The 27,397-nt window shown below is 38.5% G+C and overlaps 1 protein-coding gene across 31 annotated transcripts in view; it reads right to left on the bottom strand.

Annotated features, from left to right (window-relative positions):
- Nucleotides 1–27,397, bottom strand: part of R3HDM2 (R3H domain containing 2) — a 160,820-nt gene that overhangs the window by 50,023 nt on the left and 83,400 nt on the right. For 20 of the 31 annotated variants that reach the window (XM_053895414.1, XM_019454869.2, XM_019454872.2 and 17 more), the window contains one exon: nt 3,954–4,023. The exons of the other annotated variants lie outside the window; for them this stretch is intronic. The gene's annotated coding sequence lies outside the window, so the exon portion shown is untranslated. Of the gene's footprint in view, nt 1–3,953; nt 4,024–27,397 lie in introns of those variants that run through there. 31 annotated transcript variants of the gene reach the window in all.

Below are 27,397 nucleotides of genomic sequence, written 5' to 3'. Positions count from 1 at the left end.
AAGAAGATAATAGCTAGAGGCTCAACATTCCGACTTACCCTGTGGCAAAATTCCTGTAAACTTTCCTGTCCTTTACCAATTTGTATATCAAGAGTAAATTACTCCCAACTGATACTCCTAGTTTTTAAATTGTTTAAAATCTGGGGGCTCAGGAGAATAGATAAATTGTTGTATGTTCATGGAATACTGTTAAGTCAGGTCTTCAAATCACATGGTCTTAAGTTTCCTCACCATTTTGCGTCTAGGATAGAAGAAACTATCCTCAAGTTAACAAAGGCTAGTTATAAGAGATAGTGTTATTACTCGTTGAAAAATACACTTATTACTCGTTGAAAAATACACGGAGTTCAAAATTGTATTGCTTGAGCTGAGGCTCTCTTTTGTTCTCCCAAATAACCTTTAACTATGGCCATTTCTAGTCCTGCAATCCTATGTAGAAGTCTCTCCTTTCTCTTGGGGCAACAAATTCTCCAACGCAAAAAGCAAAAGCTGCAGCTGAGGGACAAGAAAAAGACAATTTATTAACTAAAAAAAAAAAAAAAAAAAAGTCTTAAGGAGCAAGAATAAAGCTAGTAAGAAAAGGGTTAAAAGCAGAGAAGTAATTTCCACTCTTCATGGGTTACTCAATAGAGAGAATGAAGGGCTTGGGACGGTCAGAAAAAGAAAGGAACTATTTCATATGTAACTTGACTAGAACAAAGCAAAGACATTAATGTCCCAGGAGAGCCAAGATATGTGCTTTCCTACAACCTATTTGTGCACATTGTACATTTCATCCAGGCAAACAGCACAACTTTAAGACAGAATGTCTCCTGAGGACACTCAGTGGCTCAAAGCTGTGGAGAGGGGACTGTCAGAAGTGGGGGGCAAGGAGAGGGTGAGGAAATAGGATCATACAGGGGAGGATGATTAGGAGCCAAAATCTGACAATTTTTTCAGGGAGAATACTGCATATTCCCCATAAATTTTTTGACTGCCAAGGTAAGTACCTTCCAGAGCACAGTGAAATTGTATATCCTTCCATCAACTCATAAACAACTTTCTAGGCACGAGGCCAAAAAGAATTTATTATATAGGGGACACTCAGAGACAGAAGGGCATTTTCTCCCTTTTAATCCATGGTCAAGAAGAAAGAATGTAAGCAAGAAGGTAAGAGGTAGAGGCTAAAAATTCTGACTTACCCTGTGGCAAAATTCCTGTAAACTTTCCTGTCCTTTACCAATTTGTGTATCAAGAGTAAATTATTCCCAATTGATATGCATATTTTTTAAATTGTTTAAAATCTAGGGGCTCAGGAGAATAGATAAACAAATTGTATGTTCATTGAATACTGTGCCACAATAAAAAAGAATGAACTTTTGGTGCTTGCCTTTCTCTGAGGACACATGATTAGGGAAGGTGACCGTAGCTACCCCTGAGCCCTAGGAGATGGACCTTAATTAGGTACACCAACTATGGTAACTGTTTCCTTTTTGTGACTGGTTTGGGAAGAAAGTGACTCAATCATTACCAGTGAGACTAGGGAACTTTGCTGGGCATATTACTGAAATACACAAAAACATGCATGGATCTCAAAATTATTATGGTAAGTAAAATAAAGCAGAACTCAGTTCAAAAAAATACGTAGGTCCATTTATAAGAAGTTCAAGGACAGGCAAAACTAAACTATAGTGATTTAAATCAGAAAGTGCTTGCTTAAGCACTATCAACAATAGTCAAAGTATGGAAAGAGCCCAAATGTCCATCGATGAATGAATGGATAAAGAAAATGTGGTATATGTATATACAATGGAGTATTACTCGGCAATCAAAAAGAATGAAATCTTGCCATTTGCAACTTAAGTGGATGGAACTGGAGGGTATTATGCTTAGTGAAATTAGTCAGAAAAAGACAAAGATCATATGAATTCACTCATATGAAGACTTTAAGAGACAAAACAGGTGAACATAAGGGAAGGGAAACAAAAATAATATAAAAACAGGGAGGGGGACAAAACAAGAGAGACTCATAAAAATGGAGAACAAACTGAGGGTTGCTGGAGGGGTTGTGGGAGGGGGGATGGGCTAAATGGGTAAAGGGCATTAAGGAATCTACCCCTGAAATCACTGCTTCACTATATACTAATTTGGATGTAAGTTTTAAAAAATAAAAAATAAAGTTAAATTATAAAAAAAAAAGAAAGAAAGGGCTTGCTTAGGGTTTGGGGGTAAAATACTGGGATAAGGGACCCTTCAAGAATGATAAAAATATGCTATCATGTTTGGGGTTAGGGTTACATGGGTGTATGCAACTGTCAGGCCTTATTAACTGAATGCTAAAGATTTGTGCATTTTATTATATGTTACTTAAACACATATACACACGCTCTTAGGAGTCAAGACAATGGGGACAAAACATCTATACAGTTAAAATGGCAGGGTGAAAACAAAACCAAACAAGTCTATGTACTCATGCATGGCAAGCTTAATTTTTGACTGGAGTTGGGAGAAAAGGAAAACAACGCTAATGTATACTGAGCACAATTATGAATCTGGTGCTTTATGCACTTCAACTCATATTCACCAAAGTAGGTAAGCAACTCTGCAAGGTCACACCACTACTAAGTGACAGACACACCAGACCAGAACTCTGGTACTGTCTGATTCCAAGGTCTATATTCTTTCTATGACTTTGATTTATTGTTTCTATACATTATTTTATTTAATCCAAACAAAATTCCTTATCAGGACATTTTTCAGATGAAGAAACTAAAGCTGAGAGGAATTAAATAACTTTCCCAAGTTAACACAAGAGGGCCAAGGGCAGGATTCCAACCTAGCTATGTCTGATCCTAAAGCTGTAGGTGTCCCAAGGTAGACATTCAAGAGTGTTCTGGGATATGAAGCGTGGGATGAGAAGGGTGCCTAGGTCTGAGGCCTCTCTTCAGAGAGTGTCAGTGGGGACAAATTTTGGGGTTCAAAAATTAGGTTTCTAAGTTCTCCTGTCTTTCCCATCCATCTGGGTCACTCCTCATGACTTCATACTTTTTAGTTTATAGAAAGTATTTTATTTGACCTTCTCAAGGTATATAATATTATTTCCATTTTTGAATGAAATACTACCTAATACTACATGAATTGCTCAGGGCCATACTATGTATATAAGGAGACAGAGTTCAAACCCAGCTCTTCTTGATGGCAAAATCCTATGTTCTTTCTACTACAGTGCTCAAAGGACAAAAACCAACAACAGTATGATAACTGCATGCCTAAAGAGGTAAATGGCTCAAGAGCCCTGGGAGGACATGAAAGAAGGCCCTAAGGTCCAACACTCCCTTCTCTTCAAAGAGAGAAAGCAGAATATGGGGGAAAAGGCAGTAAAGTACTTAATGGAACATGTAAGTCTACAGCTATGTGACAGGCACCAAGTCCTTTAAGGACTTCAAAAGTCAACTGTCACAGGCTTCACTAGTACTAGGCAAACAAAAATAACAATAATAATAACAAGTGTGCCAATTTTGTAAATCAGGGAAGTGTTAAGAAAATCACTCTGTTCTATAAATGCAAAAGGATTCACTGGTGTGTAAGGAAGGCCACAGGCATTGGCTGATGTCCAGAGCAATTCCTTAGGCAAAGTAAAGAGAGAAACAAGATTAAAATGTTCTGGACATGTACCCTCTTCCTTTGTTCAATAGGTTATAGCTGTACTTGCCCTGAAATAAGAACTGCAGGTGCTTTTGATCAATGGACTGGAATGCTGGGCTTCATTATAATTTCTACCAACTCCTCTACATTCTTTACCAAAAATGCCCATTTTACTTCTGTGGGCAAAACAGAACAAATCAAATTTCTTCCTCTTTCAAGCAAAGAACAGCAGTGGGGGCCTTTCCTTCTGCTGCTTCCATTTTCTTTAGCTTTATCATAGTAATGCTGCTATGTAGAAAATATCACAGAATCTCAGGGATGGAAAGGACCTTGAAAGTTCACACTGTCTTTTCCCGCGCCCTGGCAAAATTGCTCCCAAGTCAATCCAGAGAAGACATTCTGGAAAAGAAAAAAAAAAAAAAAAAATCACAATTTACCTACTGTCCATGGCATTTCAGGATGCCTTCTATTACTAACTTAACCGCCATGCAGGTAAATCTATCTTGCCCTACTGTGATGACCTTAGAGGTCAATGCCACCGCTTGTTAGGTAGGGAGGACACCTAAGCCAACAATTTAGTATTAAAAGAATTATTTCAAAATATAAAATTGAACGTGAGATTGGCCAGGGAAATGAAAAAAGAACAACCTAATTTCATATAAAGGAGCCAGGAACCTTTAAGAATCATTATTCCTTAAGCCTCTGCTGCAAAGTAGAGTCTGCTATTTACTTGGCAATATCCAATCACTTCTTCCTTAAAAGAAGTGGTTTTTAGTTGGACACATGGCTGCCTGGAAAAAAGCAACACATATCCCAACCTCCACTGTAGCTAAATAGGAGCACATGACTAAGTTCTAGTCCATGAGACATAAGAAGCAGTGTTATGGATTAAACTATGTGCCTCTCTAAATTCCTATGTTGAAGCCCTAACCCCCAGTATCTCAGAATGTGACTGTATTTGGAGACGGGGCCTTTAAGGAGGTGATTAAGTTAAAATGAGGCTGTTAGAGTGGACCCTAATCTAATCTGACTGGTATTCTTGTAAGAAAAGGAAATTCAGATACACGAAGAGACATCAGAGATGTATGGGTAGAGGAAAAACCATGTGACATAGCCTTCTGGAGAAACCAAATCTGCCAACACCTTGATCTTGGACTTCTAACCACCAGAGCTATGAGAAAATGAATTCTGTTGTTAAACCATTCAGTCTGTGGTATTTTGTTATGGTAGCCCTAGGAAATTAATACAAGTAGTAAATACAACTTCTATGAAGTATCCTTAAAGGAAGTGGGTAGCCCTTCTTTACTTTTCCCTAATTCCTGCTTGCTTAAATGTAGAAGTAAAGGCTGGTGCATTAGCAGCCATCTGGGACTGTGAGATGATACTAGGATTGAAAACCACAGGTTGTGAGGCAACATACAGAAGAAACCAGGGTCCTTGACTACAGCAGTCAGACTAGATGGACTATCCTAGATTTCCTGAATGTGAGAAAAATACACTTCACTCTTATTTAAGATACTATTTAGGCACACACATGCACACACACACACATATACTAAGTAATTCTGATTAAAAAAAAAAATTCCTTAATTCCTAGAAGCAAGGAATCCTGCAGCAACACTGGAGCTTATATGTACTTGAAAGGAAAGAGGTAAAATAAGGGAAAGTTGGCATTTTTTTTTAAGATTTTATTTTTTAAACGATTTTAATGTTTATTTATTTTTGAGAGAGAAAGAGAGAGAGCAAGCTCATACGAGTAAGACAGGGGCAGAGAAACAGAATCCCAAGCAGGCTCTGTGCTGTCAGTGCAGAGCCTGACATGGTGCTCGAACTTATGAAGTATGAGATCACGACCTGAGCCGAAATCAAGAGTTGGATGTTTAACCAACTGAGCCACCCAGATGCCCCTAAAAGATTTTATTTTTAAATAATCTCTACACCCAACATGGGGCTCGAACTCACAACCCCAAGATCAAGAGTTGCATGTTCCACTGACTGTGCCAGTAGGCAATCCAAAAGTTGGCATTTTATGGAGGATATAAGAGCATCACTCTTGGGCTCTAATGCTACCTCTGCTGCAAGGAAAAGGCTAAACATAATAATAGGGTGAATTAGGGGCAGTGCCCAACAAAATAACATTCAATCTCCAGAATGTAGGAGGCAGCAAGCATGTTGTAGTGGATACATTTATGGACTTTGTAGCTTGATGTGAATTTGGCTACAAGACTACTGTTTCCAAAACTTAGTAATCATGTAGCTGAGCCTCAGCCTCCTCATTTGTAAGATTAGGCATAATGCACATCTCACAGAGCCATTGCAAAAACATGTGAGATAATGAATGCAATGGACCCATACACAGTAGGTATTCAATAAATTTTAGTTCCTCTTCATCACATTCCACAGTAAGAAGGAAGAGGAAGATAACTGAATGACCCCTTTTCCTTGGCATCTTGTATACACCCTTTTCCCAATCAGTACAGGAGCTACTGATATTGAAGAGGTGAGACTCTTACCTATCTTAATGATAAGCGGAGAGTAAAGACTGCAAGAAAGAGAAAAGGAAATTTTATTTACCCCTTAGTGTTGGCTTCCTATTTTTCTTGGTACTTTGGTATTTTAAGAACTGTTTTTTGCAGGGTGTCTGGGTGGCTCAGTCATTAGTTAATCATCCAACTTCAGCTCAGGTCATGATCTCATGGTTCATGAGTTGGAGCTCCACGTAGGGCTGGAGCCTGCTTTGGATTCTGTGTGTGTGTGTCTCTCTCTCTGCCCCTTCCCTGTTCGCACTCTGTCTCTCTCCCTCTCAAAAAAATAAACATTTAAAAAACAAAACGAAACTGCTTTTTAAAAAAAAATCAGTTCAGGTCGGGGCACCTGGGTGGCTCAGGTGGCTAAGCGTCCAGCTTGATTTCAGTCCAGGTCATCATCTCAATGGCTTGTAGGACTGAGCCCCACCTCACCTCGAGCTCTGCACTGATAGTGTGGAGCCTGCTTGGGATCCTCTCTCTCTGCCCCTTCCCCACTCATGTGCCCTCGCAATTCTCTCTCTCAAAAAATAAATAAACATTATTTTGAGAGAGAGAAAGTGAGAGACAGAGTGTGAACGGGGGAGGGGCAGAGAGAGACGGAGACACAGAATCCAAAGCAGGCTCCAGGCTCTGAGCTCTGAGCACACAGCCTGATGCAGGGTTCAAACCCACGAGCCCTGAGATCATGACCTGAGCCGAAGTCAGATGCTTAACCGACTGAGCCACGTAGGAGCCTACCCCCCTCCCCCACCCCCCGGAAAAAAAATAAACAGTCAATTCAGTTGGAAAGACTGTTTCTTTCCAAAAGAAAGAACTCCAATGTTTGATATAGCTGTAAGCACAGACCTAAGGCAAGAGATCACTGAAGAGTGCCTAGTTCCTTCAGACTCTGTTATCCATGATGGCTGGTCAGATACGTAAAGAATACCCAATGTTTGTTGGCTCAGATCCTAAGGAGCCCTCACTTCTAGAATGCTGATCATTGATCACTCTGTTGTGTGCAGAGTTAGACACTTTACAAATAGATATCATCATTCCTTTTTTATAGAAGAGTAAACTGAGGATCAAACTGATCAGACAGCAAATTTTGTTGACTCTAATTTCAGAGTATATATCCAAAATCTGATGACTTCCTACACTTCCACTGCTACCACCCTGGTACAAACCACCATCTCTCTTGGTGGAATGACTGCAATAACCTTCTAACTGGTCTCCTGCTTCCAATCTTGCTCCCCTACAGTATTTTCTAAACATAGCAGCCAGAGTGATTATGAAAAAACATTTTCAGATCATGTTACACCTTTGCTTAAAACCATCCAATGGCTCCTCATCTCAGAGCAAAAGCAGAAGTGCTTAAAATGACCTACAAAAGCTTAAATAGTCTGATACCAGTTTGCCCTCTGACCCCAACTCTTATTACCCTCCCCCCCCAACTTTTGCAGGTCCAGTCACACTGGCTCCCCCATGCCCTAAACCCACTTTATGGTGATTACTTTTTGCTGTTCCTTCCTTCTGCCTGGAATGATCATTTTCCAGATAACAGCATGGCTTGCTTACTTTTTCTCTTCAGGTCTTTACTGAAATGCCATCTCAGTGAGCCTTCTCTGGTCACAATAACTAAAATTATAAAACCCCAAATGCTTCTTATCCTACTCCCCTAAGGCCTCCCCCACAAAAAGTTACTCAATCAGATACCAAACAGACTTTTTGCTTCTCTCTGCTTAACAGATAAATCTGAAGTTTGTTTTCTTCCTTCTCTGAGATAGAAAGTGACAGTATAATGAAAAGTTCACATCTCCCTCATAGAGATGCAAATACCTCAAAAGAGGAGAAAGAACAAACCCATGGACCTCTTGAGGTCTGTTTCAGTCCTTCAAGTCTGTAAAGAGCCAAGCATGGCAGCACTGGAGAAGAGGACAAGACTCACCATAATTTCTGATATAAAATGTAAATTCCCTGATATAAAATATGAGAAACCTAATACTCTTGACTTCTTCCATTTACAAGATCTAGAGAGGGAATTTTCTTAGTATGACTGACTCAATCTCTAAAGCAATAAGGTACAGGAAAGGATAGCATGCCATGATTTGCTATGACAAAGAACTAACACTGACTGAGTGAAATCTCCCAGACCTGTGTCAGTCAAGAAGTATGAAGAAGCTAGGAAAGTGAAGACAGAAAACATGGAAGCAACTCCCAGCTAATCCTCTAACTCCAGACAAATGGTGTGCTAATATAATACCAACAGGGATCTACCATATCAGAGTGGAAGAGAAACAAGGAAAAGCAAGTAAGAAAAAAGTTGCCAATTTCCGACTCAGCTTGAAAGCTACCAAAATTTGCAAGGCCTCTCTAGATACAAAGCCCAATCTCCTCTGGTCTAGAAGGCCAGAGTTTGACTTAGACTTGGCATAAACTCCACTGACTGCAGCAGCAGCCTGATTCACAAATAGGTGATAAGTGTTTCCTACTATATCTTCTTCCAATCAAATCACATTAGGAAAATAATGTATCATTACAGTGTTTATATTAAACTGCAAATTTTGAAAGAGAAGAGAAAAACACTTTACACCATTCTTGAAACATTTTGTTTCACAGCTCTATGTACAGTTGTGGTATTAATGCCATATATCACTCGGTAAATGAATTCTGCAAGGTTAAATAATGATATGTTTATGTTCTTTCCGCTCATTGGCCCCCAGGTCAGCCAATCTGATCCAGGACTCCATGGCAACAGGCTCTATCACTAAGAGCTACAAGATAAGATCCTCTGCCTTTTTTTTTTTTTTTTAAATAAAGTATTTTCCACAGAAACTGCTACAAATACTGTCAAAAAGTAGTCTCCTCAGACAAATAAAAAATCCTGCCATTCTGATATGCTAAAAATGAACAGTGGCAGGAAAGAGTGAATAGCAATGACAATGAACCTATGCAAATAACAAGGGATCTCCAAAACTCCACAGAGATTTCCTCTTGTTTAATTTCAGTAGAGAAATTCAGGAATCCTTGAATTGTGAAAAACCAACACCAAGATAAATTGAAGATTAGTATTAGGGGAGTGCTGCCCAGCTGAAATCACAGTATTGAAGCTTCCCAGGTGATAATATATAGGGAGAGCTAAAAGTTTTAACTTAAGACAGCCAACCTTTGGGGCCCTGGGTGGCTTAGTCAGTTAAGCGTCCAACTCTTGATTTCAGCTCAGGTCATGATTTCACGGTTTGGGTTCAGCCTGCACTGGGCTCTGTGCTGGTAGCACAGAGCCTGCTTGGGATCCTCTGTCCTGCCCCTTCCCTGCATGCATATGCAAGCTCTCTCTCAAAATAAATAAACTTGAAGAGGAAGAGGAAGAAGAAGAAGGAGGAGAAGGAGGAGAAGGAGAAGGAGGAGGGGGGAGGGGGAGGGGAAGGAAGAGAAGGAGGAGGAGGAGAAAAGGCAGCTAATTTTGTAAGTTTCTCATCATTTTTTCTGAACTGTTAAAGTGAGCCTTAAAACTCACAGATCTCAGGTTCTTATTGCCCCTATTTCTTTTTTTCTTTCTTTTTTTTTTTAATTTTTAGTGTTTTTATTTATTTTTGAGACAGGGAGACACAGAGCATGAGCTGGGGAGGGGCAGAGAGAGAGGGAGACACAGAATCTGAAACAGGCTCCAGGCTCTGAGCTGTCAGCACAGAGCCCGATGTGGGGCTCGAACTCACGGACCGCGAGATCATGACCTGAGCCGAAGTCGGCCGCTTAACCGACTGAGCCACCCAGGCGCCCCTGCCCCTATTTCTTAAATCACAGCTCATACCGTCCTTCAAATTCTGTGATGTCTTCTTCTCTACATTCCCCTCCCCTACCATCGTCTACTATGCTTAGAGAAAAAGACTGCCATGTCCAAATGAGGAAATAATACATTTGCTCTTCACATACCATATGCCCCTATTCCTTCTCCATCAGCTGTAGACCTCACTGAAACAAAGTGGAAGCAAGAGAATTACAAAGTAGTTAAGGAGACTAGACTGAAACAACCCATCATTCTCCTTAGAGGAGTTCACTGACATTCTAAAATCCACCTGACATATTACAACATATTCTGCTTTCCAGCATGCTTTTCACCAATAACTGATAAAATATTTCTGGCTGCAACAAGCAACTCTGGTCCCCACCTGCTGGTATATGGTGGTAAGTGAATGCTGAAAAGTAGACAGAATCTAAAAGGTCAGGGTCAAAATTAGCTTGGAAACTGTACATTTTCATCTGGCTCACATTGTTGTGGCTTTTTGTTTTAATTGTGCTAAATACACATAACATAAAAATTACCATTTTATTCATTTTTAAGTATACAGTCCAGTAGCATTAGGTACATTCATATTATTTGCATTACAGAAGAGAACATGGTTTTAGACACAAAGGCCATGGTAAGAGACTACAATCATTCTTTCTGTGATTATTTACTAAACTTGTATTTATTGTACAAGTCACTTATTATTAAGAAGTATAGTTTAGGGGCCTGGGTGGCTCATTCAGTTAAGCGTCCAACTTCAGCTCAGGTCATAATCTCATGGTTTGTGGTGGGTTCGAGCCCCACACTGGGCTCTATGCTGACAGCTTGGAGCCTGGAGCCTGCTTCAGATTCTATGTCTCCCTCTCTCTGTTCCTTCCCCACCTGTACACTCTTGCTCTCTCTGTCGCATGAGCTCTCTACCTCTCTCAAAAATAAATGTTAAAAAATTTTAAAAAGAAATACGAAGAAGTATGGAGAATAGTCAAATGTTAATATCTGATACTAATGCCCACTAAAAGCAGTGATCCACACACATATTTCCAGTATGCTTTTCACATGCTGAATATAGTTTCTTACGTGCACATCTCAGTTCCCAAACAAGTCCAAAGCATATAGAGGTCTACATCTCTTTTGTCAGCACTGAGTTCCAAGGGACCCATAGTTAGCATGCTAACTCATGTTAGCAGACTAACATGAGAAGCAATAGACAGAGTTCTAGAAACTCCTAGAACAGAGAAAACATTTCCTGTTACACTGTTTCAAATTTCCCATGAATTGAGGCACTATTAAGAGAATTAAGGTTTTAAAGAGACAGCAAAGAGGTAAAATGTTAACTTGTAGTGGGAATCATAATATCAAAGCTAAAAAAAAAAAAAAAAAAAAAAAAAAAAAATCACTACCAGCCCTCTGTCTCGATCAGTTGCCTTTATACCTTTGTAACAGAAAACCCAAACATTTTGTTCCCTTTTCTAAAAAAAAATCCTGGGCCAGTAGGCAGAGAAAAACAGCATATTTACTAATCTCAGAAGCAAAAGAAGTTGCATGAATAGGCTATTTTCTCAGTGATGCTGTCTTCCAATGTGAAAGCCCTGGGATCTGGTCAGAGGAGGCCATTTTCCTCAAGTACCAAAAACAGCTGCAGCAGCTATCATTTATTGTGCATCTACTGTGTTCCATTTATATAAGGAATTTATATAAGTTCTATCACATTTATCTTCACTTTCGCACATTTTGAAAATTTACTTTCAGATACTAACAGTAAGGATTTAAATTTTTTTCTTTAAAATTTTTTTTAATATTTATTTTTTAGAGAGAGTGAGACAGAGTATGAACAGGGGAGGGGCAGAGAGAAGAGGGAGACACAGAAACCGAAGCAGGCTCCAGGCTCTGGGCTGTCAGCACAGAGCCCGACACGGGGCTTGAACTCACAAACTGCAAGATCGTGACCTAAGCTGAAGTTGGACACTTAACCAACTGAGCCACCCAGGTGCCCCAGGATTTAAGATGTTTTCACCTTTCTTTTAAGATCAGAAAAGTATTATAGGCTTCTTTATATTTATAGAAAACACATACAAAAAGAAAAGAAAAAACAACCATAATCTATAACTAAGAGATAACTGCTATTAATAACAGTATTTTTAGACATATTTTTCTAAATTTTGTTTCCATATTTGTATGTAATTTACAATCACATTGCATACATTTCCGTATCTAATATACCCACATATATATATTTTTAATCAGAGAGAGAGAGTGAGCGTGCACACGAGTGGGGGAGAGGGACAGAGGGAGAGAGAGAGAATCCCAAGTAGGTTCCACGCTCAGAGTGGAGCCTGACACGAGACTTGATCCCATGACCCTGGGATCATGACCCAAGTCAAAATCAAGAGTCGGACGCTCAACCGACCGAGCCACCCAGGTGCCCCCATAACTAATAATTTTTATAGTTTACATTACATAGAACATCTTTATACCATGATTTTTTCTACTACTAAAACTGTGACAAAAATACAACTGTGGCCATTTTCTCCATTATTACTTTTAAAAACAGTCATTTTTTAAGTTTTAAGAACGGAGAGAAAGCGCTAATGGGGGAGGGGCAGAGACCGAGGGAGAGAGAGAATCCCAAGCAGAGCATGGAGTGTGACCCCACGACACTGGGATCATGACCTGAGCAGAAATCAAGAGCTGGTCGCTCAACCAACTGAGCCACCCAGGTGCCCCTAAGGTTTTATTTTTAAATAATCTCTACACCCAAATATGGGGCTCAAACTCACAATCCTGAGATCATGAAAGGCACACTCTACCAACTGAGCTGGCCAGGTACCCCACATGTACCATAAATTTTAACTATTTTCCTATTATTGGATATTTAGGAAAGCTGTTACTTTTTATAATAAAATAATGCTGTGATGAACATCTTTGTACTTAAGTCTTTATTCACATTTCTCATCAACTCCCTAGAATAAATATTCAAGAGTTCTGGGGGTAAAAAACGTCCCCCCAGGTTCACTCCAGTTAACAGAAGCGAGGCTAGCCACACTATCTGTAGTGTTTCTCAACTGTTCCCCCAGGAACATAATAATGTCCACTTCACACATCCCATGACAGTGCCTGGACTTTAAGGACATTCACCCAGGTAGGGCTTCTCAGTTTCTACTTTTCTTCAACTCACGCCCCATTTTAGTAACATTAACTCTTCTTTCCTATATATTCCACTAGAAAAAATATATACCCTGTACTCCTTTAGACTCACTGGCCTAAGAAAATTAACATGGAGGAAAGGACAAAAAGTTACACAGGAAAATGTTCTCTTTTATGTTAATGTCACACACACCGTTCACTAGCTCTTGTCAGTATACCTTGATATTAGAGAGCAATCCAAAAGATGAAGCCTCAAAAACTACAAAAAAAACCTCTCTAAATCCTTATTATGAAACTATAAGAAGGTAAAAGGGTGTGGAGATATTGAATATTTCAGTATTTGTTTGTGATCTGACATATGGTCAATCATTTAAGATCCTAGATTTTTTAAAAAGTAAGCTCTATACCCAATGTGGGCTTGAACTCATGACCCTGACATCAAGAGTCACATACTCTACAGACTGAGCCAGCCAGGCCTGCACCAGGTCTTAGTTTTTTTTTAAGCTTGTGAATTTAAGGAGTCTTTCTATATAGTACTTCATATAAATCTTACATTCACAAATATATGGAAAAAGAATATCACCTCATCAACTCACAGAGAGAAAAGCAGAGGATACAAAGTTTCAGAGGTAGACAACAAAGGCAAGTGTCCTAAGATTTTAAAGCACATCAGAACAATGGTACAAAGGAAAACACAAAACAAAAAATAAAAAACAACCAATCATCATCGACAGAAGTCAAAAGATCAATGATGGCCAAGGAACAAAAAAGAGAGCAACTAATCTGAGAGAACACGTTCCCAATTTGGCCTCAAATAATAAGCATCAAATTAGAAAAGATACTTCCTAAAAGGACGAACTGTGTCAATCTTAAACTTAAGTACTTAGATTATACAAATATTCATTTAAAAAACTCAGTATCTTACATGGCTTTAAAATCACTCTGGCTTCTCAAAAATTACTGGTCACCTGAAGATATAAATGGTACATTCCTAAACATTAATAATAATGGCTAATGCTAACCAGGAACTATCCTTATAAAGACTTTACATGCACTAACTCTTTTAATCCTCAAAACAACCCTAGCAAGTGGATACTATTATTATCTTCATTTCATGTACTTTACATACGAAGAAATGGAGATATTAAGTAATTTGTCCAAGGTCAGAGAACCAGCAATTGGCATAGCTGGAATTTGAGCTCAAGCAGCGTAAATCCAGGGTCCAAGCATTTAGCCACTATACTTTTCCAAAAAACAAAAAACAAAAAACAAAAAAAAAAAAAACAAAAAAAGCAAAACAAACAAACAAAAAACATACCTCCCAATAGACTATTTAACTATAGACTATTTAGTAGGTAGGCTAGGAGCTAGGAGAGAAGAACATCAGAAAGAAGTCTGTAAAAAGTTTTAGGCACAGAAACAGTCTCTATCAATTTTGCCAGAAAGTTCTTTTGATATATATCACATTTTAAATTATTCCAAATAGGGTGATGGTAAGCACCTTTTGCAAAAGCAGTTCTTGATCTTTTCTTCCCCCTTTAACCAAAAAAAAAAAAAAAAAAAAAAAAATGTGGAAAAAAAGGAAGGATAAAAAGAAACTGAAATCTTACTTCTCCAACACCTTTCAACAGCTTTTCTTGCCTTGACCTTTTCCAAAACCTTGATGGTTAGAAAACAAAGATGAAAAAAGAAGGCACTTTCAGTTGAAATAAAAAGACCTCTTAGTAATTTTTCCACTGCTAATGACTGAAACATCTAAGACTTTAGGTCGATCCCACCCACTCCCAAATGGAAGGAAAACCAAGTTAACAAAACCGTCATCTTTTAATTTCACAGCAGTTTTCTTCCCCCTCTAAGGCTATTCCTGTCCTCGCTGCAGACAGGGAACTGCTCCCAGTGACGTCAGAGCAGTCTCCCAGCAACGATTAATAGGGCTGTCCACCACAGGGGTTTCCTGAAAAGCTAGCAAGAAATTATCCACATATTTGCTGCAATACTGAGATGCAAGGATGTGGTGGAATTTCTCTTAACTCTTACAGCTCCAGTCTCTGGCAAGGTTATTCTGGAATGCTCTCAGTTTCCCCTAGGATTATCTTCCTTTTTCTTACCCTACTTCTCTCCAAATAAAATTATAATTTTGTTAGTTTGAAATACTTACACCTGTAATAAATATTGATATATGTGAACTAGCATAAAAATAGGACTGAATATAAGTCCAGCAGACATTACTCTTTTCATTTCATACACAGAAAAAATGAAAGCAGAGAACAGAAAAGCATGTTAGGACAGAAAATAGGCAAGCAAGTTCTTTTCCATATATGCCTCCCAAACACACCCATAGACAGGCAAATCTTAAATTTTCCTAGGCTCTAGTCTACTGAATTTTTCACACTGACCTCTGCAGGCAGCCCTCCAGAGATCAGTGGTATTAAAATGGAGTTGCATAAAAAGAAACTGGATGCCCAAACACTTACTTAAACCAAAAAAAAAGGTAAGTTAGGTTCACACCCAAGAGGATATCTAACAATTTCTTCCTAAAGCTTTGCTTTAGCTCCATACATTCAAAATGAGAGTTTTACTTTAACTACAATAGCAAGGAATTTCACCCATCTACTTATTTTTTGAGGTCTGAGAAACAGTATACAAATTGCCTGCTCAGGACCAGTGCAAATAAGGTAGAAAAATTCCAAATTCCAAAGCTCAACCTAGAATTACTCATGGATGCGAGCTTCCAGAAACCTGCTTATGAGCCCTTTTTCATTCCATATTTAGAAAAAGCAATTAAGTAAAATTCATTAGCAGCAGGACATACAGGGTTAATTCAAACACTATGCTTCAGCAATCCTGACTTTGGCCCCAACCTATTCTAAAAGGAAACAAACCAAATAGCATCGCTATCATTAACAGTATCCCACTTTGGCTTCGGCTCTGTTCAGTGGAACCCAGTTATCATCAAGGCATCGATGGAAGAACGCACCGCTTCAGATGGATTTTCTTCTTCCTTCTCTCTGTCCCCTCCCTCTCAGAAGAAAAAGACTGCAAACAAAATCACTACGTCACTGGAGGCAGAGGGAATCCCATCTCTGCACTCTTTAGAAACCAAGGCCAGCAAATAAAAACAGGCCAATTACAAGAAACAAATAAGTAATCCAAAATAAGAAGCAATAAACCCACAGGAAATTCTTATAAGCTCAATACGTCAGAACGCATGTTTCAGTAAAAAGGCTGAACACGTTCCTCTTAAGATGTTCAAAATCAAAAAAAGCTTCCAAGACACGGCAAAGGCGACATATTTCTTATCATCACAGTTAAAGACTAGGGGGCAGTTACATAAAGACATAGGACACAGAGATATATTCACCAGCCGGGTGTGGATTGCTGTGGAATGACACAGTGAAGGATATTTATAGGGGATTCCCTGCTTCCTGCAATGTGCGTCAACAGCATCACCAAAGAGAACAGAAATCACCACTATTCTCATAAGCTAAATCTGAATGAAGCAACGCCTGAAATAGCCATTGAAGAGGTAGAATCTGAATACAATAAAAGTTCTAGCAAACCTAATTTTCGAAATATTTTAAAAATAAAACCCAGGAAATGAAAATGCCCACAAAACTTAACATATGAGAATTCTCTAATTTTCCTAATTTGTATAATCCAGTTAAATTGACTAAGATAAAAAAGAGCTTTCTAGCTTCTTCCCTACTCAGTCTGTGGAGTTCAAGGACTTTTATATAAAGAAAGAAAATTATCCAAAACTCACCCCAGATGGATCTGCACTTAAACCAACAGCAAGCTCACATTATTAATGGAGACCTCATTGTAAGAATCTGTTCTGCTGGAATTTTGCAGGAAGAAATTCCTTCTGGGAAACCTGTGCCTCTTCCCCCACCCACGGTCCCCTCCCACCCCCTTCACCCTTGAATGAAATGCTACTGATCCTTGCTGCTGCGTCTCCAGCAGGCTAATTGCTCTGACAAGCAGCTCTGAAGCAGACCACGGCCCAGCTGTTCAGAGGGATGTCACCCAGAGCTCTGCCAATAGTCACACACACACACACACACACACACACACACACACAGGCCGCAAGAGCACCCCTCCCAACTCGTCTTCTCGCTCTCATTCAAGCACTTCAGTGACATGCCTGCCTCCACACTGCTCTGAGGATAGCTTTTAAAGACACAGACACAGCAGCAGTTCTTTCCTGCTGCATATGTTGAGATGCCAAAATAAAGTCTTATTACAGTAGAATAACAAGTTGTAGGTATGTATGGAGTTAAAAGTTCACTTTGAAATTTACTTGGACTTTTTCTAATATGTAAAATAACTGAGGACAGAGAAATGGTCTTTGCTTAAAAGCTACTAAGTTGGACTTCAGAAATTAAGAGCAAACCTAGACAGAATTTTCTTTCCAGTGAGTTATACAGGTAGGCAACACAGAATACTAGTAGCTATCTGTTCCTCCCTCCCTATGTGTCTCCAAAAGGATGGGGAGGAAAGACTTTGGCTATAAAATGGGGGGAAGAGGAAACTGTGATGGCATCTTACTGATTAATGAAAAAGGACAAGAATAGAGTGTAAGGATGTGGATGAGGATAAACAGAACTTTAAAAAAGGAAGTGATACAAAAGACACCAGGAAAGAAGAGTAATAGTTCTTTTAATTTTTATTATTAATTATTTTTAATTAATTTTTTAAATATTTATTTTTTAGAGAGAGAGATAGTGTGCAAGTGGGGGAGTGGCAGAGAGAGGGAAACACAGAATCCGAAGCAAGCTCCAGGCTCTGAGCTGTCAGCACAGAGCCCCATGCAGGCCTCAAACTCATGAAATGCGAGATCATACCTGAGCAACCTACTGAGCCACCCAGGAGCTCCAGAAGAGTAACAGTTCTTAAAAGTATGCATGGCTATGGGACAGAAGACACGTAAGTGACCTTGGGTCCTGATTTTTAAGAACCCAAGGAAAGGTAGTAATAATCTCTATTGTTACATTTATTTTTTTAAATTTTTTTCAATGTTTATTTATTTTTGAGAGAGAGAGAGAGACAGAGTGTGAGCAGGGGAGGGGCAGAGAGAGAAGGAGACACAGGATCTGAAGCAGGGCTCCAGGCTCTGAGCTGTCGGCACAGAGCCTGATGTGGGGCTCGAACTCACAAATCGTGAGATCATGACCTGAGCCAAAGTCGGACGCTTAACTGACTGAGCCACCCAGGCGCCCCACTATTGCTACATTTATAACTGGACATTATAAATGGTGCAAGGTCTTCAGTAGCACAAACTAATACATGGTAGGCTCCAGGCATCCTGAGAAAAACAATAAAACCTGTCACAAAGACAACTAGTTGTTCATTCAACAATATATTGGTTGTGTACTACAGGCCCGACACTATGATAAACTCTAGGAATATGAGATAGATTCATTAGGGGTCATACAGAAGGGGAAAAAAGGATCTGGCTTTCATTCTGAATGAGATGAAGTGATTAGGGGGTCAGAAAGCTGATCTTGAAGGGACAAAAGACCACTGATAGAAATCTGGCTTTTACATTTAGAGGAGAGGCCATCTCACTTGAGATGACAAGCCACTGGGAATTCTTAAGCAGAAAATGGCATGCATTTGACCTATGTTTCTCTTTTGCCTCCAAATTTTTGATAAATTTCTAACATTCAGAGATATTGCAAAAATAGTACGAGTCACCTAGATTCATATACAGGTTAGTACATATGTGTGCATGCATCCATGTGTGTAAATTTTTTTCAGAACTATTTGAGATGTTCTCATAATGACCCTTCACACATAAAATAATTCAGCATGTATCTCCTAATAAAGTCACTCTGAACTATGAGAATAACCACTACTCAAGGCCCAGATGGGTTAATGGGTAGAGCACCTACCCAATAATAAATAGTACTGCAAAAGCTTAGAAAACTCAAACGACTTTAGTATCACCATCTACAGAAAGCTGGACAGAATTTGCAAGGTGAACCTAACCAGGTCAAATGTCTGTTAAAATAAAAGCCAACATTCACCCTAGCATTTAAACTAGACCCAGACTATTGCTTCTCAGCCTTTTGGCTAAGATCAAGTGTAAACTAGACCCAGACCCTTGTAATATAATATTCATATTTTCCAGAATACAATGCAAAAATTACTTAGCATACAAAAAAAAGATACAAGATAATTTCAATTTGTATAGGAAAAGAGAGGACCAGATACAAATTTGAGATGACACAGATATAAGAAACCTGACAGCTATTAAAACAGCTATTATAAAAATTCTCCAACAGCAGTATAACATACAGACTTGTTGAATCACTATGTTGTACACTTGAAACTAATGTGAACACTGTGTATCAACTATACTTCAAATTTTAAAAAGGTATTTTAAAAGATTTTTGTGGAGATAGAAAGATAATCTATCACTTGAGAATTGTATTTAAGCATGAAAAATACAATATCCCTAACTATGATTAAAATAATAACTTTCTTTTATTAAAAAAAAAAAAGAAAATCTTTCCCTAAAAAATTAGGGAAGCATTCCTGAAACTAATGGTAAGACAGAATGTCTCAAAAAAAAAAAAAAAAAAAAAAAATAGAGGATATAAAAAGAACCAAATGGAAATTTTAGAATGAAAAATATAACAACCAAAATATAGATACTTACTTGATGGGTTCAATAGCAGAACAGAAATGAAAGAAGAATCCAGTGAATTTTCAGACAGATCAAATTCAAACTGAACACAGATAAATCTGAAGATTCAATAGCATTAGAGGCACCTGAATGGCTCAGTCGGTTAAGCATCTGCCTTGGCTCAGGTCATGATCTCATGAATGGGGAGTTTGAGCCCTGAAGCTGGCTCTCTGCTGTCAGCATAGAGCCTGCTTCAGATCCTCTGTCCCCCTCTCTCTCTGCCCCTTCCCCACTCTCTCTCTCTCAAAAATAAATAAATATAAAAAATTTCAATAGCAATTTAAATAGGAATCAGCTCGGGGCGCCTGGGTGGCTCAGTCGGTTAAGCGGCCGACTTCGGCTCAGGTCATGATCTCACAGTCCGTGAGTTTGAGCCCCGCGTCGGGCTCTGTGCTGACAGCTCAGAGCCTGGAGCCTGTTTCAGATTCTGTGTCTACCTCTCTCTGACCCTCCCCTGTTCATGCTGTGTCTCTCCCTGTCTCAAAAATAAATAAAATGTTGGGGCGCCTGGGTGGCTCGGTCAGTTAAGTGTCTGACTTCAGCTCAGGTCATGATCTCGCGGTCTGTGAGTTCGAGCCCCGCGTCGGGCTCTGTGCTGACAGCTCAGAGCCTGGAGCCTGTTTCGGATTCTCTGTCTCCCTCTCTCTCTGCTCCTCCCCTGTTCACGCTGTCTCTCTCTGTCTCAAAAATAAATAAACGTTAAAAAAGAATTTGTTTCAAAAAATAAATAAATAAATAAATAAATAAATAAATAAATAAATAAAATGTTAAAAAAAAAATCTTACATAGGAATCAGCTCAAATCTGAACAATAAAAGATTGGGGGGAAACAAAGAAATTATCAAGGACCCGCAAGACAATAGCAAAATGTCTAATATTTGGGCCATCAGTGTCCCAAAAGGAGGGAATAAAGAGTGTGGTGAAATATTTGAAGAAACAATGTTTAAAAACTTCACTAATCTGGGAGGCACCTGGGTGGTACATTCAGTTAAGTGCCCGACTCCATCTCGGCTCATGATCTCACCATTCATGAGTTCAAGTCCCACATCAGGCTTTTGCACTGATGGTGAGGAGCCTGCTTGGGATTCTGTCTCTCCTTCTCTCTGCCCCTCCCCTACTTGTGCACATGTTCACTCTCTCTCTCCTCTCAAAATAAACTTTAAAAAATTAATTAATTAAAAAAAAACTTCACGGGGCACCTGGGTGGCTCAGTCGGTTAAGCGGCCGACTTCGGCTCAGGTCATGATCTCACAGTCCGTGAGTTTGAGCCCCGCATCCAGCTCTGTGCTGACAGCTCATAGCCTGAAGCCTGCTTCAGATTCTGTGTCTCCCTCTCTCTCTGCACCTCCCCCACTTGTGCTCTGTCTCTTCCTCAAAATAAATAATCATAAAAAAAATTTTTTTTAAACTTCACAAATTTGTAAGACATAAACATATAGAGTCAAGAAGCTCAGCAATCCCCAAATAGGATAAATAAAACAAAATCTACCCCTGGATTTATAATAATCTCATGGCTTAAAACTGAAGACAAAAAAAAAAAAATCTTGAAAGCAACCAGAGAAAAATGATGTGTTACCTATTAAGGAAACAATGATTTGAATGACTTTATATTTCTCATCACAAAGGGGGCTTAGAAGGAAATAACATTTTAAAGTGCTAAAAGGAAATATAGCATTCTATATCCAGAGAAAATATCCTTCAGTAATGAAAATGACATAAAAACATTCTCAGATAAAGAAAAACTAAGATAATTCATTGCCAGCACACCAGTTCCCAAAGAATGGCCAGTGGCACCTGGGTGGCTCAGTTGGTTGAGCATCCTAATCAGTTTTGGCTCAAGTCATGATCTCTCAGTTCATGGGTTCGAGCCCCAAGGCAGGCTCCTCAGCACGGAATCTGCTTGGGATTCTCTCTCCCTCTCCCTCTATCCCTCCCCCACATGCACACACACCCATCCCCCCAAAAATAAATAATTTTTAAAAATAAAATAAAAGAATGGCCAAAAAAAAGTTCTTCAAAAAGATGGGGAATAATACACCTAATCTTAGAAGACCAGGAACAAAGAAAGAAAAATATAAATACTAAATATCTGGTTACATATAATAGACTATTCTCTTCCTCTTGAGTTCTTTAAAATATTTGATATTTGCAAGCAAAAAATTCTACGATTATCTCATGGAATTTTCACTGTATGTCAATAAATGTAATAGATAAGACAACTACAATATTAAGCGGAGGATAGGACAGGAACTGATACGGTATTAAGGTTTCAACATTCTACCTAATGGCAAAGTATTCATTCTAAGTAGACCATAAGTTAGGTGTGTGTATTGAAAAAAAAAGAGAGATCCCTAGAGCAACCAATAAAATCTACACAAAAAAGTATAGTCAAAATCTAACAGATAAATTTAAATGACTAAAATGGAAAGCTACAAAATGTTCTAATGACTCTAAAGACAGGAGAAGGATATCATCAGAGGATTAAACATAGGAAGAATAAAGAAAAAAAATATTATGGGAGACTTAAATCTAAACATATTGATAATTACATGAAATGTAAATGGTCTAAAAATGCCAATTAAAAGACAGAGGCTGTTCAAATACAAGAAATACAGAAACTTCAAAAATAATGATATAGGCAGGTTGAAGGCAAATAGAATAATCTGCACAGTATGATACTTTTTTTTTTAACGTTTATTTATTTTTGAGAGGGACACACAGAATGCGAGTGGGTTAGGGGCAGAGAGAGAGGGAGACACAGAATCTGAAGCAGGCACCAGGCTCCGAGCTGTCAGCACAGAGCCCAATGTGGAGCTTGAACCCATGAGCCGTGAAATCATGACCTGAGCTGAAGTTGGATGCTCAACTGACTAAGCCACCCAGACGCCCCTCAATATGATACTTTAATAGTGTATACAAGACATTAGACATTAGTGAAAACCCACAGAACTGTATAATACAAAGACTGAAACCTAATATAAATAATGGACTTTACTTAATAATAATGTATCAATATTGGCTCATCAATTGTAACACATGTACCACACTAATACAAAATGTTAGGGGAAACTGTGTATTTTGGAGGAGGACTTCTATGGGAACCCTGTGCTTTCTCCTCAATTTTTCTATAAACTTAAAATTACTCTAAAAAAACAAAGTCTATTAATTTAAATTTTAAAAGATCAAAAAAAGATACACTATACAAATACTCACACACACACACACAAAGGCTGGAATGGCTATATTAATATTAGCCAAAGTAGACTTCAGAGCAAAGAAAGTACCAGGGATAAAAAAGAATATTAGATAATGATAAAAGGGGCATCTCATCAAGATGACAGTTCTAAACATCTATGCACCTAACAACAGAGCTTCAAAATTCACAAAGCAAAAACAGAACTAGAATTAAAAAATAGACAAATGCACAATTACAGTTGGATGTTTCAAGACTCCTCTTCCTGGAATAGATGGACCCATTAGACCAAAAATCAGCAAGGATATAGAAGAAGTGAAAAATATCATCAAATGACAGGATCTAATTGACATTTATAGAATATTCCAATTAAAAATGGAATATTCATTCTTTTCAAGTGCTCATGTAAACATTCACCAAGACAGGCCATATATCTTGAGTCACAAAAAAAACCTTAACAAATTTAAAAGAACTGAAATCATAAAAAGTACATTCTCTCACCATAACAGAATGTGATTAGAAATCAATAACAAAGATATTATAGGAAAACCTCCAAACACTTGGAAATTAAACAACATACTTCCAAATAATCCATGGGTCAAAGAGGTAATCTCAAGAAAAATTGGAAGATATTCTGAACTGAACAAAAATGTAAATGTAATATACCAAAATTTGTGGGATACAAACTAAATACATACTTACAAGGAAATATATATGTAGCACTAAATGCTTATATTAGAAAAGTAGTGTCATGTATTGAATATCTGTGTCCCTCCAAAATTCATATGTTGAAGCTCTAATCCTGTGTAGCTTTATTTGGAATGGGGTCTATAGGAAGTAATTAAGTCAAATGAGGTTACATGGATGGTGTCCTGATCTGATAGGATTAGTGCCCTTATAAGATGGAGAAAGCTTGCTCTTTCTCCATCTTCCCTAGCACAAATAAGAGGTCCTGTGAGTATACAGCCAGAGAACAGCTGTCTACAAGCCAAGAGAAGAGACCTCCTCAGACTTAAGCCTACTTTGTTGGCACCTTAATCTTAGACTTCCCAGCGCAGAGACCTATGAGAATTAATTTTCTGTTGTTGAAGACACCCATTCTCTGGTATTTTGTTCTGGCAGCCTGTGCTGACTAATACAAGTAGAAAGGTCTTGGGGGGCCTGGGTGACTCAGTCAGTTAAGCGTCTGACTTTGGCTCAGGTCATGATCTCACAGTTTGTGGGCTCGAGCCCCACACTGGGCTCTATGCTGACAGCTGGGAGCCTGGAGCCTGCTTCCGATTCTGTGTCTCCTTCTCTCTCTGCTCCTCCCCAACTCGTGCTCTGTCTCGGTCTCTCAAAAATAAATAAATGTTTTTTGAAAAAAAAAAAAAAAGCAGAAAGGCTTATATACTAACTTTCCATCTTTAAAAAAAAAAAAAGGTGGCACCTGGGTGGCTTAGTTCGTCGAACATCCAACTTTGGCTCAGGTCACGGTCTTGTGGTTCATGAATTTGAACCCCGCATCATGCTCGCTGCTGTCAGCACAGAGCCCACTTCAGGTCCTGTGTCTCCTTCTCTCTCTCTCCCCCTTGCCCGCTCATGCTATCAAAAATAAACATTGGGGCTCCTGGGTGGCTCAGTCAGTTAAGCGTCCGACTTCAACTCAAGTCACGATCTCATGGTTCGTGAGTTTAGGCCCTGCATCTGGCTCTCTGCTGTGAGCACAGAGCCTGCTTTGGATCCTCTGTCTCTCTGACCTTCCCTCCCATAAACAAATAAACATTAAAAAAATAAGCATCAAAATAAACAAAAAGAACAAAATAAACTCAAAGTAACCAGAATGAAGATAATAATAGAAAGCAGAAATTAATAAAATTAAAAGCAGGAAAAAAAAAATCAATGAAACCAAAAGCTGATTCTTTGAAAAGATGTCACAAATCTCTAGCAAGACTGAAAAGATAATAAAATTGACAAATCTCTAGTAAGACTGACACAGAGGAGAGAAAACACACATACTAACAGGAATGAAAGAAAAAAAAAAAAACCCAGGAGTGCCTGGGTGGCTTAGCAGGTTAAGTGTCTGACTCTTGGTTTCAGCTAAGTTCATGATCTCATAGTCTGTGAGATCAAGCCCCGTGTCAGGGTCTGCACAGACAGCATGGAGCCTGCTTGGGATTCTCTCTCTTCCTCTCTCTGCTCCCCCCAACACTCCCCCCACACTCACGGGCACACAGTCTCTCTCTCTCAAAATAAATAAGTAAACAAACAAACAAACATTAAAAAAAAAAGATATCACTTTGGGATTCCACAGACATTAAAAAGATAAATCAACAACTCAGGAAACAAAAGGTGTTGGTGAGAATGAAGAGAAAGGGGAACACTTTTGCACTGTTGGTGAGAATGCAAACTCGTGCAGCTACTCTGGAAAACAGTATGGAGGTTCCTCAAAAAATTAAAAATAGAACTACCCTACAACCAGGCAATGACACTACTAGGTATTTATCAGAAGAATACAAACATGCTGATTCGAAGAGGCACATGTATCCCAATGTTTATAGCACACTATCAACAATAACCAAATTATGGGAAGAGTCTAAATACCCATCAACTGACGAACAGATAAAGAAGATGTGATATATATATATATATATATATATATATATATATATATATACACACACACACACAATGGCATATTACTCAGCAACCAAAAACAATGAAACCTTGCCATGTGCAACAACATGGATAGAACTAGAGTGTATCATGCTAAGTGAAATAAGTCAGTCAGAGAAAGATAAAGATCACATGATTTCACTCATATGTGGAATTTAAGAAACAAAACAGAGGAACATAGGGGAAGGGAAGGAAACATAAGATAAAAAGAGAGGGAGGTAAACTCTAAGAGACTCTTAAATACAGAGAACTGAGGGGTGACTGAGTGGCTCAGTTGATTAAGCCTCTAACTCTTGATTATGGCTCAGGTCCTGATCTCAGGGTTTCCTGAGTTCGAGCCCCACATGGGCTCTGTGCTCTCAGCTTGAGATTCTCCCTCTTTCTCTTTTCCTCCTCTCTTTCCCTTTCTCAAAATAAATAAATAAACTTAAAAAAAAACAACAGAACTGAGGGTTGCTGGAGGCGTGTTGGGTGGGGGGATGGGCTAAATGGGTGATGGGCATTAAGGAGGGCACTTGTTGGGATGAGCACTAGGTGTTACATGTAAGCGATGAATTACTAAATTCTACTCCTAAAATCAGTATTACACTATATGTTAACTAACTTGGATTTAAATAAAACTTAAAAATTAAAAAGAAAAGATAATAAGCATTACACACAATTCTAAACACATAGATTCAACTACTTAGTTGAAACAGACCACTTCCTTAAAAACTACAAGTTATCAAAAGTAATCAGAGATAAATTAGATACTTGAATAATCCTATAACTAACAAAGAAATCTATAGGGCCCAGATATTTTCTCTGGTAAATTTCAGCACACATTTATAGAAGTAATTGTATCAATTCTGTACAATCTCCTCAGAAAACAGAAGAGAAGGAAACACTTCCTAACTCATCTTATGAGGACAACATTACCCTGATACCCAAACCAGGCAAAGACATTACAAGTACAGACCAATATCCTCATAAAACAAAGATGCTAGCATTATCAACAATAGCCAAAGTATGGAAAGAGTCCAAATGTCCATCGATGGATGAATGGATAAAGACTATGTGGTATATATATACAATGGAGTATTACTCAGCAATCAAAAAGAATGAAATCTTACCATTTGCAACTACGTGGATGGAACTGGAGGGTATTATGCTAAGTGAAATTAGTCAGTCAGAGAAAGACAAAAAACAGATGACTTCACTCATATGAGGACTTTAAGAGACAAAACAGATGAACATGAAGGGAAACAAAAATAATATAAAAACAGGGAGGGGGACAAAACAGAAGAGACTCATAAATATGGAGAACAAATTGAGGGTTACTGGATGGGTTGTGGGAGGGGGGATGGGCCATATGGGTAAGGGGCATTAAGGAATCTACTCCTGAAATCATTGTTTCACTATATGCTAATTTGGATGTAAATTTTAAAAAATAAAAAATTAAAAACAAAACCAAAAACACAAAGATGCTAAATGTCAACAAAATACTAGTAAATCAAATCCAGTAATATATAAAAAAGATAATGTATTACAAACTAGTGGGTGTGTCACAAGAATGCAAATCTGATTCAATTTTTGGAAATCAATCAATGTAATCCACCATACTGAATCTAAAGAAGAAGAAAAAAACACATGATCATTTCAACCACTGAGGAAAAAAGCATTGCACAAAATTCAGCACCAGTCACAATAAAAACTCTCAACAAACTAGGAATACAAGGAAATTTCCTGAGTTTAAAGGGCAACTGTAACAAACTTAAAGACTGATTCCTTCCTGGAGCACCTGGTTGGTTTGGTCCG

The sequence above is a fragment of the Panthera pardus genome, unplaced genomic scaffold (assembly GCF_024362965.1).
Source record: "Panthera pardus isolate Hobbes unplaced genomic scaffold, ASM2436296v1 HiC_scaffold_6, whole genome shotgun sequence".
Classification (NCBI taxonomy): Eukaryota; Metazoa; Chordata; class Mammalia; order Carnivora; family Felidae; genus Panthera; species Panthera pardus.
The sequence above is the reverse complement of the archived record's forward strand: the minus strand, read 5'-3'. Positions and strand labels throughout refer to the sequence as shown.